Source organism: Panthera onca, chromosome C2 (genome assembly GCF_046562875.1).
Source record: "Panthera onca isolate mPanOnc1 chromosome C2, mPanOnc1 haplotype 2, whole genome shotgun sequence".
Lineage (NCBI taxonomy): Eukaryota > Metazoa > Chordata > Mammalia > Carnivora > Felidae > Panthera > Panthera onca.
The window spans coordinates 43,762,574-43,778,664 of record NC_138347.1 but is presented as its reverse complement, the minus strand read 5'-3'; the positions used below and the strand labels follow the sequence as shown (position 1 = coordinate 43,778,664).

Genomic DNA, 16,091 nt, shown 5'->3' with positions numbered 1-16,091 from the left:
AAGGATCTTGCATGACATTTATTTGTAATTTTTCTTTTTTTCCTTTGACCTCCTTAATCTTTTTGGAATAGCCCTTAATCTCTTTTCTTTATTCCTTTAAAATAGAGCTATGTACTTGCTTTTTTGTCTTTTCTATCATTGATACCTTAAAGAACTCAGGTTTATGTGCGTGTTTTTAATATGTCTCACAACTTAAAAATTTTTTTAGCAATTTTTTATTGTATTTAACATACAGTATTATATTAGTTTCAGGTGTACAACATAATAATTGATAATTATACACATTACAAAATGCTCACAGTGATAAGTATAGTTATCATCTGTCACCATGCAATGTCATCATAACATAATTGACTAATTTCCCTATTCTTTATGTATTGCATAACTGGAAATTTGTTCCTCTTAATTCTCTTCACCTATTTGAATTTGCTTGATCGTTATCTTTTTGTTCAGATTAAACACAATGTGTCAAGAGTACTATAAAAATAATGTGGTGTCACTTTCAGTTCATCACTCTAGTAAGGCCATAAGGTCATTTTGTAATATTCTGGATATTAAATTCCATTACTTGACTTAAGGTAATGTCCTCAGACTTCATTATAAAAAGAAATCTTTATAAGATTAATCACATTACTAAATATGTAGTAACTAAAATCATTGATAGTGTATAAGTGCATCAGTATTACATTGATGATTGAAACATGTTAATATTCTTATTCTATTCTTTCCACTTACATTATGGGTATTTTTACATATAGAAGAGCCTTTTGTTCTCTGCACTCTTGCACACACATGCATGTCACATGGACTCAATGTTTACTTTTATTCAGTAAGCTATTCAAGCATACCTCATATTATTGCACTTGGCTTTATGTGTTTTTCAGATACTTTTTATTTTTTTTTTAAACAAATTGAAGGTTTACAGCAACTCTGCACTAAGTCTATTGATATTATTTTTCAATACTATTTGCTTATTTTGTGTTTCTGTATCATATTTTGATAATTCTCATGAGCTTTCAAATGTATTATTATATTTGTTATGGTGATCTGTGATCTTACTATTATAATTGTTTGGGGCACCATAAACCCCAAAGCCTGCAAACTTAATAAATGTGTGTTGTCAGCCGGTTCCAGCAACCATTTGTTTCCCCCTATCTTTCCCTTTCCTTAAGTCTCCCTATTCCCTGAGACACAATAATATTGAAATTGTGGGTTCTGGTCCCAAACGGTGACATAGGAAGACCCTCAAGTCACCTCCTCCATGGACACACTAAATCTACACCTATTTATAAAGCAATTATTCCTGAAGAACTGAGGGCTGACAACAAAAGGTGGAGAGACCACATAGAGTATGGCAAAGAGATAAGGTCATGGTAGCAAAGGGAATGCCCACCCTGATGCTGCAAGCTATACAGTGGGGAGGGATAACACAGAGTGACTCTAAACAGATCTGTTTGCTCCGAAGCATGGGGAAAAAAAAGCCACAGTTTAAAAAAAGCAACTGGAGTATAAAGGAACCAGCTCTAAAACCCTGACAAATGGTGGGAAAGCTATTGGAATGCTCTCTGGGTTGAAGGGGCTGGCAAGTGCCACAGTTTACATTCCCCCTCCACCTTGATTGCACAGACAGGAATAGGGTCTGGACACCATAGCTGGCCTGCTGCCTCAGCAAGCCCAGGCTCCTAGTCCATACAAGCCCCAGAAGCCCTGGGACAGAGAAAAAAAAAAATCCATGGTTTAAAAAAAGCAACTAGAATATGAAGGAAGTAGCCCTAGAACTCTGCCAAATGGTGGGGGAGTTGCTGGGGCTCTATGTGGGAGGGGCTGGTGAGCCCCATAGATTATGTTCCCTCTGACCTTGATGGCATGGACAGCAGCAGCAGGGTCTGGGCACCCCCTCATCAGCACCTTGCCTCAGCTCCAGCTGCCCCACCCTGCGTCCTGGAATACCCTGCCCGTGCTGGCCTTAACTCCAGTTCCTCTGCCACGTCACCTCCTGTACTGAGCACCCTGTGACACCCCAGCTTACACCTGGTTTGTCTTCCGCAGTTCTGCCAAGGTGCACTCTGTGTGGAAAGCCCTGGGACACCCTGGCATATGCCCACTGCAACTTCAACTATCCCGCCAGGATGGCCTCTGTGCATACAGCTCTCTGGGCATAGAGCCCCAGACCTCCCCAACTTGCACCTTTTTCAGCGTCAGCCATCCTGACAGGATGCCCTCTGTGCAGAGAGCCCAGGGACTGCCATGGCCCATGCCCACTTCAGTGTTAGCTATACTTCCAGGGCATCCTCTTTACCAAGAGCCTTTGTACTCCCTGGGTTGTACCCACTTCAGCCTTAGCTGTCCTGCCATGTGGCCTCTGTGTGGAGAGCCCAAGGACTACCCCCACCCATGCCCACTTTAGCTCTGGCCATCCCACTAAGTTAGCCCCCAGTACAGATGCCCCAGGACCCCCAGTCCATGCCAGCCACAGCTCAAACTAGACAGCTGCAGTTACCAGGCACACATAGTCTACAAAGCGGAAGACCATACACAAGATTGCTCCCTAAGGTTTAGGAGAAGTAACTATTCTGTCTAATTCATAGAAACAAACACAGGAGGTCAAGCAAAGTGAGGAGATAGAGGAATATGCTCCAAATGAAACAACAAGACAAAACCTCAGAAAAAGGACTAAATGAAACAGAGATAAACAATATACCTGATAAAGACTTTCAAGTGGTGATCATAAAGATACCCATCAGACTGGAGGAAAAAGTGGATGGACTTAGAACTTCAATAAGAGATACAAAATATAGATAAGAACAAATCAGAGTTGAAGAGTACAATAACTGAAATAAAAAATACATTAGAGGGAATAAATAAGAGATTAGTGGATGCAGATGAATGGGTTGACTGTCTAGAAGACAGGGTGATGGAAAGCACCCAAGATGAGCAGCAAAAAGAACAATGAATTTTAAAAAATGAAGACAAGTTGGGCACCTGGGTAGCTCAGTCCTGTTCAGCTCAGGTCATGATCTAGTGGTTTGTGAGTTGGAGCCCCACTTCGGGCTCTGTGCTGACTGCTCAGAGACTGGAGTCTGCTTCGGATTCTGTGTCTCCCTTTCTCTCTGCTCCTCCCCCCATGCACTCTGTCTCTCTCTCTCAAAAATAAATAAACATTAAAAACATTTTAAAAAATGAGGATAGGTTAAAGTCCTTTTTGGAGAACCTCATGCAAACAAACATTCATGTTATAGGGGTCCCAGAAGGAGAAGATAAAAAAAAGGGAGAAAACCTATTAAAGAAATAACTGAAGACTTTCCTAAGCTGGGAAAGGAAACTGATATCCAGGTTCAGGTAGCACAGAGATTTCCAAATAAGATGAACCCAAGGAGGTCCACACCACACACATAATAAGTAAAATGTCAAAGATTAAAGATAAAGAGAGAATTTTAGAAGGAGTAAGAGAGAAAAAGAAGTTATGTAAGGGAAATTCCATACAGATATCAGCTGATTTTTCAGCAGAATCTTTACAGGCCAGAAGGGAATGGCATGATTTACTCAAAGTTCTGGTAGGAAAAAACCTACAATCAAGAATATTCTGCTGATAATGTTGTTAACTACTCAGAATTGATAGATTAAAAGTTTCACAAACAGAAGTTAAGAGTGTTTATCACTTATAAACAAGCCTTATAAGAAATGTGAAAGGGACTTCTTTACAGGGAAAAGAAAAGACTATACTTAGAAGAAAATTATGAACAAAAATATATAAAATATGACAACATATACATGCAATATGGATGTGGAAGTAAAAAAGGTAATTCTTTTAAAATGTGTTTGAACTGAAGTGACTATCAACTTAATATAGATTGCTATGTACTTAGGATGCTATAGATAAACCCTATGTTAACCACAAACCCAACACCTGTAATAAATACACAAAAAATAAAGAGAAAGAAAACCAAGGATAATACTTAAGAAAGTCATCAATCACAAGGAAAGAGAGCAAGAGAAAAAGAAACAGAGAACTACAAAAACAACTATAAAACATTAACAAAATGACATTAATTTCACACCTATCAATAATTATTTTAAATGTAAATGGTCTAAATGCTCCAATCAAAAGACAAGGAGTGCCAGAATGGGTTAAAAAACATGACTCATGATTATGCTGCCTGCAAGAGACTCACCTCAGACCTAAAAACACATACTGAGTGAATGTGAAAGAATGGAAGTTCTGGATACTCAATGCTATCAGCTTTTCTGTCAGTCCAAATAGGAAGGGCTTGTTTTTCTAGCACTGAGACAAGAAAAATGTAAATTATGGGGCATTTTTATTTCCCTTCCCATGCTGGCATTCATCCACTTAGCAGCTTGCTTGCCTGCCTTTTTCCAAGTGACTGGTGTAGCTACTCTCCATTCTACTGGTTATACAGGGGGTCATAGGTTTTCACTATATTCTCCATTATCCCCCAATTACATCTCACCATTAAGCCTGCTTTCCTAGCTACAGAGTACATGGATGAGAAGAGACGCTTGAAAGTGGAATCTAGACTAAAATACGAAAACAACTCAGGTCCAAGGTATAAGATACACAAACCTGTGTCATCAAACTGAGCGGGTGATTCATTAACCAGTCAAGAAATTGTGCCCTTATTCCTTTTTTTTCAAGGAAATCCACTAATGAGGGAACTGCTTGTTCAAAGAATCATCACCTTCTTCAAGGAGTCAGTTTGAGGCAAGGAAGGACAAAGAGATACAGGGGGAATGGAGAAAACAGGAACAGTAGAGAAAGAAGGAAAGCTCTGATAAAGGGGAAGTGCCTTTAAGTCTCACATTTCCTCTCTTTTTTTTTTCTTCAATATTTTGCTCTGGTTATCCAAATCATATTTCATTTTCTTCTTAGAATTATACCCCCCAAAATACCCATAATTAATTTATTTGGGATGAAACCCAAGAATCCCGGAAAATACATTAATTTATCCAAATCAAAAGAACTGTTCTTATGCCATTAAAGAACCAGATTCTTATATATCCATTCAAAATATGACAGAAAGATATCAGCTTTTTAAGAGGAAGAGCTAGAGGCAATATTCTTGCATTTTCATATTTTCCAACAATATGATCTGAATGATGTTTTAGAACCTGTATTACCCATGCTATTCAATAGTAAAATCTTGAACTGAGAGAGTGTGGTGGTTTACCTAGTACTCCAAAAGAGTGGAGAGCTGGAGGGGAAACTTTTCTATAATTCCTGGCCACTTACCTGACTATTGTGTGGCCACAGAACTTCAGCTGCATCGCTCAGTTCAGGAACTTCCAAACATACTGTCTTCATTACCAGAATTGTTGGGGAAATATAATTAAAAACAAAATCTTCTCAAAAACCTCTGCACAAAGATAAAAGAGAGATAAAACAACTTCATTATTGCATAAGCATTAAACCAGAATGTGATGTGCATCACAGATAATTTGCTAAGAGTTTGCAAAACCAGAAAGATCTCTCACCCTTTCAAAGAGCCACACAGACGAACACCATTTACATACATGTTCTCAAGAGAAACAATAACCAGTCTTCAAGTAAGAAGACTTGCCAGCATCTTCTGCAACTTGGAAAAAGGTAGTTCTGCAACCTGGCAAAAGGCGCTACAAAAATTAGGCTCCTATTCTCCCCCAGAAATTGGAAGATTGAGGCCCTGTCCTTGTTGATGATTACATTTCAAGGCGATGGTTCCCTGCTTGTTGAAAGAGACATTTCTGGGTCATAAAGCCAGCAAGTGGCAGTTTTAGCTTTTAAAAAGATTTGCAAATATTTCAAGAAGACAGATAAGAATTCACTACTGTCAAGTTTTCTAAAGCAAATGGTCTAAGGAAATGCAGTCTCTTCCCTTATTTTCAACAGAGAGAATTAAGTTTCTTATTTTTAATTTGTGTTTTGCTTTTACAATGGCAGTAAATAAGACATCTACTTTCTACTTATATTAGGGCATGCCAACAGCAGTAACAAACAACTCCAAAATCTCAAGGGTTTCACAAAACAAAGACACATGCCTTGTTCACGTAAGTCTAAAGTCATGAAAAGTGGGGTTCTCTCCATACCATCCTTCAGGGTTCCTAGAATTTCTCCCTGGTGATTTTTCCAGCAAGTATCAGGCAGAAAGGAAACAAAAGGAGAGGAGGGTCTCTCACGTTATTGTGTGGGAAGAGAGAATATACTATTTTGTTTCCTATATATTTCAGACTTTTAAGCACATATTTTTATTTTAACTCCAAATAAATCTCCAAATAAATTTTATCTCCAAATAAATATTATTTTGTCTCCAAAATGCAGGTGCAAAAGAAGCCAAGCAAAGGAGTAGTCACTTTCTGGTTTTATTTATAGAAAGTCCATGACCTGGCAATGATAATTGCTGATGGTACAAATAAGAGTGGTTTTCTTTGGGGCATGGAACAGGTAAGGAGATGAAAGAAGTATTCCATACCCCCTTTGTTTTTTTGGATGAAAAACTAAACTTTATTTTAAAAAACCAAACCACTAGGAAATATATCACAGCTTTGAAACACCCAATACAGGCTATATTGTCATTTCAAGTAATAAGTTACTAGAAAGACAAGAAGGTCTTTCTCAAAATGATAGGGTGCTAGAGCTGGGACAGCCCGCAAACTGCTACAGAAGGCCCAAGCAAAAGTGGCATTTGGTAACGAGGGAGTTTCTCCTCTTTTCCTTTAAAGGAATCACAGCTCACCCCTGAGCTGCTTACTTTTTCTCCTTTGACCTTCTTGTTGCCAAGGGAGTGTCTCAGGAGAGCTCTGTTGTTTCAGGGGGCTAAGTAAGCAATAATGAGTTTAAGGCTTTTATTCCATTCTGGATTTTCCAAATTTAGTACTTAATAACTCTCTTAATTAAGAAGGCAACAGTTTCTCCTTCAATGTTTACTCCTGTATACTGGCATGTAGTGTAATCAAAACGCTCTTTCCCTCCAAGGGAGTGTGTTATTGCAAGATTGTCCTATTGCTCTGCTGCAGTTAGCCTCAGGGCCCATCATGGCAACCAGAGGGAAGGTAGGTTTCCCATAACCTGTGTAACGTCACCTCTCATGTTTTTATAGGGTCTCCTGGCTGAAAGATGTAATGCGTATTTCAAGAAATGCATATTAACATCTTGATAGCCAGAAACAGATATCGACAAGGAATTGTTCAAGCTCTTATCCAAACTACCTCTCCCAGCTCCACATCTTTAATCAACTTCATGATCTTCTATATAAAACAAAACCAAGCAAAACAAAGACCCAGAAACCATTTTTTCCCTTGCTAAATTAGTGAACTTGTGGATTTTGTTTTACAGCTTATGGAAAATGACTTAGAGGTCCTTCTGATAAACAGAAGGTTGGCAACAAATGGAAACACCTCTACTCACACTCCACCAGATTATAGGCAGTTTAGAGGAACCTGCCAGCTTGTGGGTGCCCATATACTAATCTGGTACCTTGGAGGGCTCAGGCTTGGTGCAAGGGAGATCCCTAGTGCCAAGACAAGCATGTGAAACTGAGGCCATCAAAACCTCTCCTGTGCTATGTCTGACCCAAATTGTAGCAGAAGTTTTTTCGGTTTCGCTTTCTAAGGTTGAAACAAAGGAATCAGGGTTCAGAGGCAAGTGGCACATGCCTCAAACTTGCTGCATCAAACTTCACTTCAAAGTCCAAAACTCCTATTTCACATTTTAAATAGATCCCTGCTGTCAGCTCTGATGGCCAATTGCAAAGACTTCTATTTCCCAATAGACAGGCGAGACGCCTTCATCTTCTTGGTCATGGTAGGGATGAGGTACATGTGGTCATCCACACTTAGTCACTCAACTCTCCAGCTTCCATTTCACCTGACGCTCTTTACTTCCTGAATCTATTGAATCTTTGGCTTCGTCATTGCAATGCATGGTACACAGGGCCAGGTGGTCCTGGAACTTATCCAATGTACTGGTCACCAGAGCCGCATGGCAACGTTCAATGTACTGGGGCATCAGCTGCAGTGGAAGCCCTACTGTCCTCACAACAGCTGGTGCTGCCCTGGAACATGAGGCCTTGTATCTTCTGGACTTTGTCTCTCCCCAGACTCTTCACCACAGAGCATACCTCCTCCTGCCCCCAGAGCTGCTGCAGCTCTGTCATGGCAACCCTGTACTGCACCAAAAATATCCTATACTTTGTCTTAAATGATGAGTATATAGATTTTACGATCGTCAGAACTCATTTAAATATACACATAAGATCTTCAGATTTCAATATATGTAAGTTATATCTCAATTTTAAAAATTTATTTTTGGGGTGGCTGGGTGGCTCAGTTGGTTAAGCCTCTGACTCGATTTTGGCTCAGGTCATGACCTCGTGGTTTGTGTGTTCAAGCGTAGAGTCTGCTTGGGATTCTCTCTTTTTCCTCTCTCTGTCCTCCCCCTTCTCTCACTCTCTCTCTCTTTCTCAAAATAAGTAAACATTAGAAAATTTTATAAAAGATAAGTTTTCACAAAATAGGTGGAACTTTCCATTCACCATTCATCCATTCATTATTCACTTTTTAGTTTATTTATATTCTCTCTAAATATTCTTAGTATCTATTATATGCTAATCTACTATACATTATTTATACAATGGTAAATAAGACAAATGTGTAGGCTCTTCTAGTGGAATTCTCTCTACAATTGCAATTATGAATGCAGTAATGTTTCCCTATCACATTTCCCTATTGTTTTTTCTGTCTTTTAACAGTGTAAAAAATTTTAAAAATTGGAATTGCAAGTCTATTTTTTTTTACTTCGACTATCGTTTCTGGGTTTTTTTTTTCTTCCCTAGTCTTATACTAAGAAATTCTCAATTTTGTTTGAAAAATTTTAGCGAATTTTTTATAGATAAGCCCCACCTCCAGTAATTGTAGAAAACTTTGTGTACTATCTATTGCATTAAAAACAATCTCTGTATATCCTTATATTTTGATAACAGATTGCTGTTCATAGGGAATATAGACATATTTCCCAATTATGCTTACATGTACATGAAAAATTGTAGTAAACAAATCATATTAAAATGACAGCAGTTTCTGCACTTTGATATGTTTACGGCTTTACCTGATTAAATTTGGAGAACAAAATTGTTCCCTATAGCAATTTGTATAACTGCAATTCTAGCAAATAACCTGTTGTTGGGAAGTAAAGAATATATATGGCTCTATCATCTGAAACCTGCATTTCACTCAGGTTTGAAGTTTAATTTACTCTAAGCTGAACAAGCCAACAATGTTAGACACCTGTTAAAATGTCTAGCATATTCTAAGACCCATTAATACAAGATCTTATTGCAAAAACAGTGTGTATTAATGATTTTTGTTAATCACCCATGACTCAAGTATTATACTCAATTCTAAGCAGTGTGTTTTTACAATATGGTGATCAGAATAATAAAGGTTTTGGAAATAACAGAAATTCATTTAATCCTCACGGCAACTCTGAAACAGAGGTAGTGTCATCCACATATTTTACTGATGATGAGAAATAACTAACTTTATAAATCTGAGACAGTGAAGTGTGATGATGGAATGCCTATTTAGATGTATCATGACCATAAGGGCCATTCTGTTAAACTGTCTCATGCTATTAAATTATTTCTTTATCAGCAAATATTTTACATTTAAAAGTAATTCACAAATTGTGAAAGAAACCTGGATGCAAGAGAAATGCTAACATTTTATTTTAAAGGTAGTCGTAAATATCTGAAGCAAAGTAGAAAACAATGTTTATTTAGAGACAGTAGGTTTAAAAAGAAGCAGTGGATCCTGTGTGTGTGTGTGTGTGTGTGTGTGTGTGTGTGTGTGTGTGTGTGTGTTTGGCCTATATGTTATGTATAATTAAATTTATGTTCTTGGAATCACAAATACATTTAAATAGATTTCAGACAATCATTCTCCCCACCTGAAAATAGCTAGCAGTCTCTCTGAAACACAAGTAGATTTCAAATTTATAAAAGGGAGCCACACATTCTTGTTGAGCTTTCATTTTTGTAATGTAAGGGAAAAGAAGAACAGGTCATGACTAAATTTCATGCTCTCATGAACCTTAAAATAATTTACAGAGTTATCAGGGCATTCATTCAATTTCCTTATTACCTAGCAGTTGTAGTACACAGGTATGCCCGACTAAAGAAAAACCTTTTTTAATTTTGAGCCAAAATAAACTCTACACATTTAACTTCTGGCAAAAATTACCTTAAAATGCATATTTGACATGTCATATGCTATATATATTTTACATATTTTGTATATGTTTAACTGTATTTGAAGCAAAAATCAATAATTTTAAATTGAACTAAGACATCACATTTAAAATGTTTCACATGTTCACGTTATTTGTTGTATTTTATTTTTCTTTATAGAATCCATAATGATCTTGGTTAACCAGTTTGATCCAGACATTGTTTTTTAAGTTTGTTTATTCATTTTGAGAGAGAGAGCACAAGCGGAGGAGGAAGAGAGAGAGAAAGAGAGAGATAGGGAGAGAATCCCAAGCAGACTCTGCACTGTCAGCATAGAGCCTGATGTGGGGCTTGAACTCACGAATGGTGAGATAATGACCTGAGCCAAAATCAAGAGTCGGATGCTCAAGTGACTGAACCACCCAGGCTCCCCTGGTCCAGACATTTGTGTAGTGAGAGTGGGTCATCATATGCAAAGTTAACTTTGGGAAGCAAACTTGAAATGTAACCTGTACCATGTGCCCATCTTGATCTCCCTCCTTTCCACTCCTACCCCTTTTTAAGGAAGCATGAGAGTCATGAAATAGTAACTTGCCATTCAATTATATTTTCTCCAGCATTATATTTGTTTCCAAAAAAAAGACAAAACATTCAGAAGAGAGAATATGGGACAAGAAACTGTAAATAAAGAATAGACTGGAAACTTATCTGATGAAACTACTTGGAGATAAGTTCAGAAAATTTCAGTGAAATTCTATACTCATGAGTAGAAGACAAGGGATGGTACTGTGTCTTCACAATAGCTTTGTGGAATAATCCAGAAAGACAACTGTAAAGGAACTGTATTGAATTATAAATAACAGCCTCCAAAAGGAAGCAAATGAACTCTCATTTCAAAAACCCCTACACACTGAGGTTTTAATATTCTTTTAAAATCTAAACTCTTTTGTGGTAGGGATATTAAAATAGGGTGCTTTCCATGAAAAGATGTTCAACGTCGCTCCTTATCAGGGAAATACAAATCAAAACCACACTCAGATACCACCTCACGCCAGTCAGAGTGGCCAAAATGAAGAAATCAGGAGACTCTAGATGCTGGAGAGGATGTGGAGAAACAGGAACCCTCTTGCACTGTTGGTGGGAATGCAAATTGGTGCAGCCGCTCTGGAAAGCAGTGTGGAGGTTCCTCAGAAAATTAAAAATAGACCTACCCTATGACCCAGCAATAGCACTGCTAGGAATTTATCCAAGGGATACAGGAGTACTGATGCATAGGGGCACCTGTACCCCAATGTTTATAGCGGCACTCTCAACAATAGCCAAATTATGGAAAGAGCCTAAATGTCCATCAACTGATGAATGGATAAAGAAATTGTGGTTTATATACACAATGGAATACTACGTGGCAATGAGAAAAAATGAAATATGGCCTTTTGTAGCAACATGGATGGAACTGGAGAGTGTGATGCTAAGTGAAATAAGCCATACAGAGAAAGACAGATACCATATGGTTTCACTCTTATGTGGATCCTGAGAAACATAACAGAAACCCATGGGGGAGGGGAAGGAAAAAAAAAAAAAAAAAAAAAAAAAAAAGAGGTTAGAGTGGGAGAGAGCCAAAGCATTAGAGACTGTTAAAAACTGAGAACAAACTGAGGGTTGATGGGGGGTGGGAGGGAGGGCAGGGTGGGAGGGAGGGCAGGGTGGGTGATGGGTATTGAGGAGGGCACTTTTTGGGATGAGCACTGGGTGTTGTATGGAAACCAATTTGACAGTAAATTTCATATATTAAAAAATAAAAAAAAATAATAAAAAAAAAAAAAAAAAAAAAAAAATAGGGTGCTTCCCCCGGAACTGAAAAAAAAAAAATGTATGTATTTATATGTATAAATGTATATACACATATGTATATATGTATTTATATGTGTGTATACATATATGTATATATGTATATGTGTGTGTGTGTGTGTGTGTATATATATATATATATATGTGTGTATATATATATATATATATATGTGTGTGTGTATATATATATATATATAAAATCACCAGAAACAAAGATCTGAACTTTGACTGTTGTTCTAAACCCATGTAGTAAGGGGTACCAATGTACCAAAATAAGAGTATGATTTTCTCTTAATCCTTCCTATGTTTTCCTAGTTTTTATAACCAGATGTATCCCTTAATTCTGGTTTTGTAGGCCAGGGCCCCATTAAATTTATGCAGTAAAACTCAGACAATCTGGTATTTTGATTTTCAGCTCTTGCTACTGCCATTCCCCATAACTCCCTTCATCTAAGATCTGTGCTCTGTTGTTTCCCGGCCTGGCAAAAGACTTACTTCCACCTAAAAAACTATCTCATAAAACACATTTTTGTTAATGTCTTAAGCAGTATAATTATGCTTCTCAAATAGTTTCTGCCATCACACCAAAATTCTAGATCCTACCCACTGGAAAGAGGCCTTTTCTAGATGAGATCGAACTTGCCGAGCAACAATATATAAATTATCAATAACTTTGGTGAGAAGGATAATGTAGAATTAGTTCCATCCATTCTTGTCTTTCCTTGACACATGCTTACAATTATGATATAAGAAGCCTTTCTCCTAAAACTTAGAGCCAACCACAGCTACAGATATACACTGATATCTACTCTGTACCATTCAGTGATGACCAATTTTTGCTCAATTTATTATTTTTAAAAATTCAGAAAATAGTATTGCTCTAAAACTTAGAGCTGGCTAAAATGTGTGTACACTTTTTTTTTTAACTCATCAAAATGGTTGAGGTCACAGGGCAACCAACCAGCCCATTATCTAAAGAGAGAGAGATTTCTACAAGGGAAGGTGAACCTGAGGAATATATAGCTAAACAAAAGTAATAAAAATTCAGTTAACAACAAAACAACAAATAGGTAGAGTGTGGGCTGGTAATAGTGTGTGGTAAGAGGCATGTTTATATGCAAGAGAGTTCATATGAATTTTCAAGCCTTATTTTTAATTCACCAGGTAATCATCCAAATGACACCATCATGGTGCTGGCATGGGCTAGGAAAGCAAGTATAGTGGACATGAGACTTCATCAGTAATTCTTATACTCTAATATGCTACAAATTAAAGCATTAATCTACAGTAGGTATAACAACAAGAACTATTGCCTTCAGGGCAACCCATGATGGAAATCCATTGCAGCTAGAAGAATGAAACACAGATAAACCTTTATTCTTAAGGAAGAGGAGAAATAATTTTAGGCCAAAACTACAGCTAGGAGAATGGAAGGAATACTGAGAAGGTCACATCCATGAGACCCAAGAGCACAGTCTGCCTAATACTGAGTCTTCACCCAAAAAATTGATAATGATGTTACTCCTTGACCCACACCCATCACCATAAGGCTAGCAAGTATCTAGTAAGAAGTAAGAGGGAAGCACACTGCAAAGGAAAAGCCTAAGAGTGAGTGAGTAACAGACACTGAGAAAAACTCTCCATCAAATCAGCTCCCACCCTCAACATAAAGCAGTTATGGAAGATTCCAATGACCACTGAAATGAACAACAAGAAAACCAGAACAAGAAACTTCAAGCTCAGGTCAACTCCTAACAAGATTAACTCAAACCCCCAAATAAAGATTTTTAGCATGGGAAGCTGTGATCATTTTGACCATAAACTTATTTATTTCCATCTTCACTACTGAACAATAAATTGAAATACATAAGAAAAGGCAGAGAAAAAGCACTGCACTGACAACACATACAACAGTCAAAAGGACCAGACTCAGATATGATGTATACATTAGCATTTTCTTCTGAAACGGAATTACAAATTATTTTTAAAATGTTGATGGCTCTATCAAAAATGATAAAGAATACCTGAGACAAGATGAGTAACTTCAACAGGGGGATTAAAATGATAAGAAAGAACCAAATAGAAATGGCAGGAATAAAAATGCGAAAACAATAATGAAGAATGCCTTTGGCAGGTTCATCAGTAGACTCAGTTAAGCCAAGGAAAGAATCTCTCCACTTGAAGTTAATACTTAAACTCAAAAACAAACAGGAAAACAATTCTAAGTAATCTAAATGGATCCCCTGAAAGCTATGGGACTTAAACTAACAAACGTGTAACTGAAGTCCCAGAAGGAGGAGAGAAAGAAAATAGAACAGAAGCATTATTTGAAGAAGTAAAGTAATGGCTGACACTTCTGCAAAATTAATAGCAGGCAACAGGCACCAAAATTTACCTAATAAGCTCTGACAACACCAAGCAAGCAAAAGAAAGAAAGAAACAAAACAAAACAAAAAAAACAAAGAGCAGAATTCTTTCCAGAAAGCTTAAGGCGAAAACATTGGATACATCTTAAAATTGATAAATATATATACACCAGAATTCTATACCCATAAAAATATATCTCTCAATATAAAAGTGAGTAATATTCACTTCTTCAGACAAAATCTGACAGATTTTTAGCAAAAGATTTACACTGCAAGAACTACTAAAGGCAGAAAGAATATAACAGAACCTTGGATTCACATAATGATATTAAGATAAAATAATTTTTAACCTTCAGTATGCTAACAGATCAGTAGCTAATCAAAGCCAAATTTTAAAACATCTGATACTGTGTTCATATCATAGGCTAAGTGAAATACATGGCAACACTAGCTCAAGGGTGGAAAGAGGAGAAATAGAGAATGTGCTACTATAATGTGCTTGCACTATATATGAAGTGGTATAATGTAATTCAAAGGTAAACTGTAAGTAATTAAAGAAATATATAGTAAACCCTGAGGCAACCACTAAAAAGAAATTTTAAAATATATAAATATAACATGCCAATAGAGAATATTAAATGGAAAGGAAAATGCTGAATTAAATTGAAAGGGGGCAAATAAAAAAGATATAAACAAAGAGGAGATGGAACAAACAGAAAACAGAATACAACCATATCAGTATCAGTTTTAAGGTGCATGGCCTAAACACATTAATTGAAAGACAGAAATTGTCAGATTGATTAAAATAGGAACAGCCCATTTTAGGGGTACCTGGGTGGCTCAGTCAATTAAGCGTCTGACTTTGGCTCAGGTCATGATCTCGCAATTTGTGAGTTCAAGCCCCTTGTTGGGCTCTGTGCTGACAGCTCAGAGCCTGGAGCCTGCTTCAGATTCTGTGTCTCCCTCTCTCTCTGACTCTTCCCCGCTCACGGTCTGTCTCTCTCTCTCAAAAATAAACATTAAAAAAAAATTTTTTTTAATTACCGTTTTAAATATAAAGATATTAAAAAGTTAGTAAAAGAAAGAAAAACTTTAGCGTGTAAACAACACCCATAAGACACATTTCAAAACATAGAATATTATCAAGAAGAAAAGAGAATTGTATAGGTATAAAAAGGTCAATTTTCCAACAATATACAACAACCCTACATGTTTACATGATTACTTGATTAGTAAGACTCAAAATCCATTAAGTCAAAAATAAGTAAAACTACAGAATAGAAACAACACTAGGAGAATTTAACACACTTCTTTTTCATAAGTTGATACAACTGGGAGAAATAACATTTGTACAGATATAGAAAACCTGAGGAACACTATCAATTAATTTGACCTAATGATCTCAAACATTCCCCTAACAATGTATATTAAACCTTCACCAAGACTTTTTTTATACTACATAAGACAAACTTCTGTATACCATTAAAAGGAGAGAAATTATATGCAGTATTTCTCAGGCCATGATTGAATTAAACTAGAAATCAATAATAGAAAGATAAGTTTAATAATCTCTGTATTTGAAAATGAGACAATAAAATCTTGAATAACTCATGGCCCAAAGTGATACTCTCAGAGTAAATTAATAATGTTTTGCATTGAA

General features: G+C 36.8%; 1 pseudogene; it reads right to left on the bottom strand.

Moving 5' to 3' along the window:
- Positions 1-7,749: 7,749 nt before the first annotated feature.
- LOC132682770 (protein FAM136A pseudogene) lies at positions 7,750-8,147 on the bottom strand (annotated as a pseudogene).
- Positions 8,148-16,091: the final 7,944 nt, after the last annotated feature.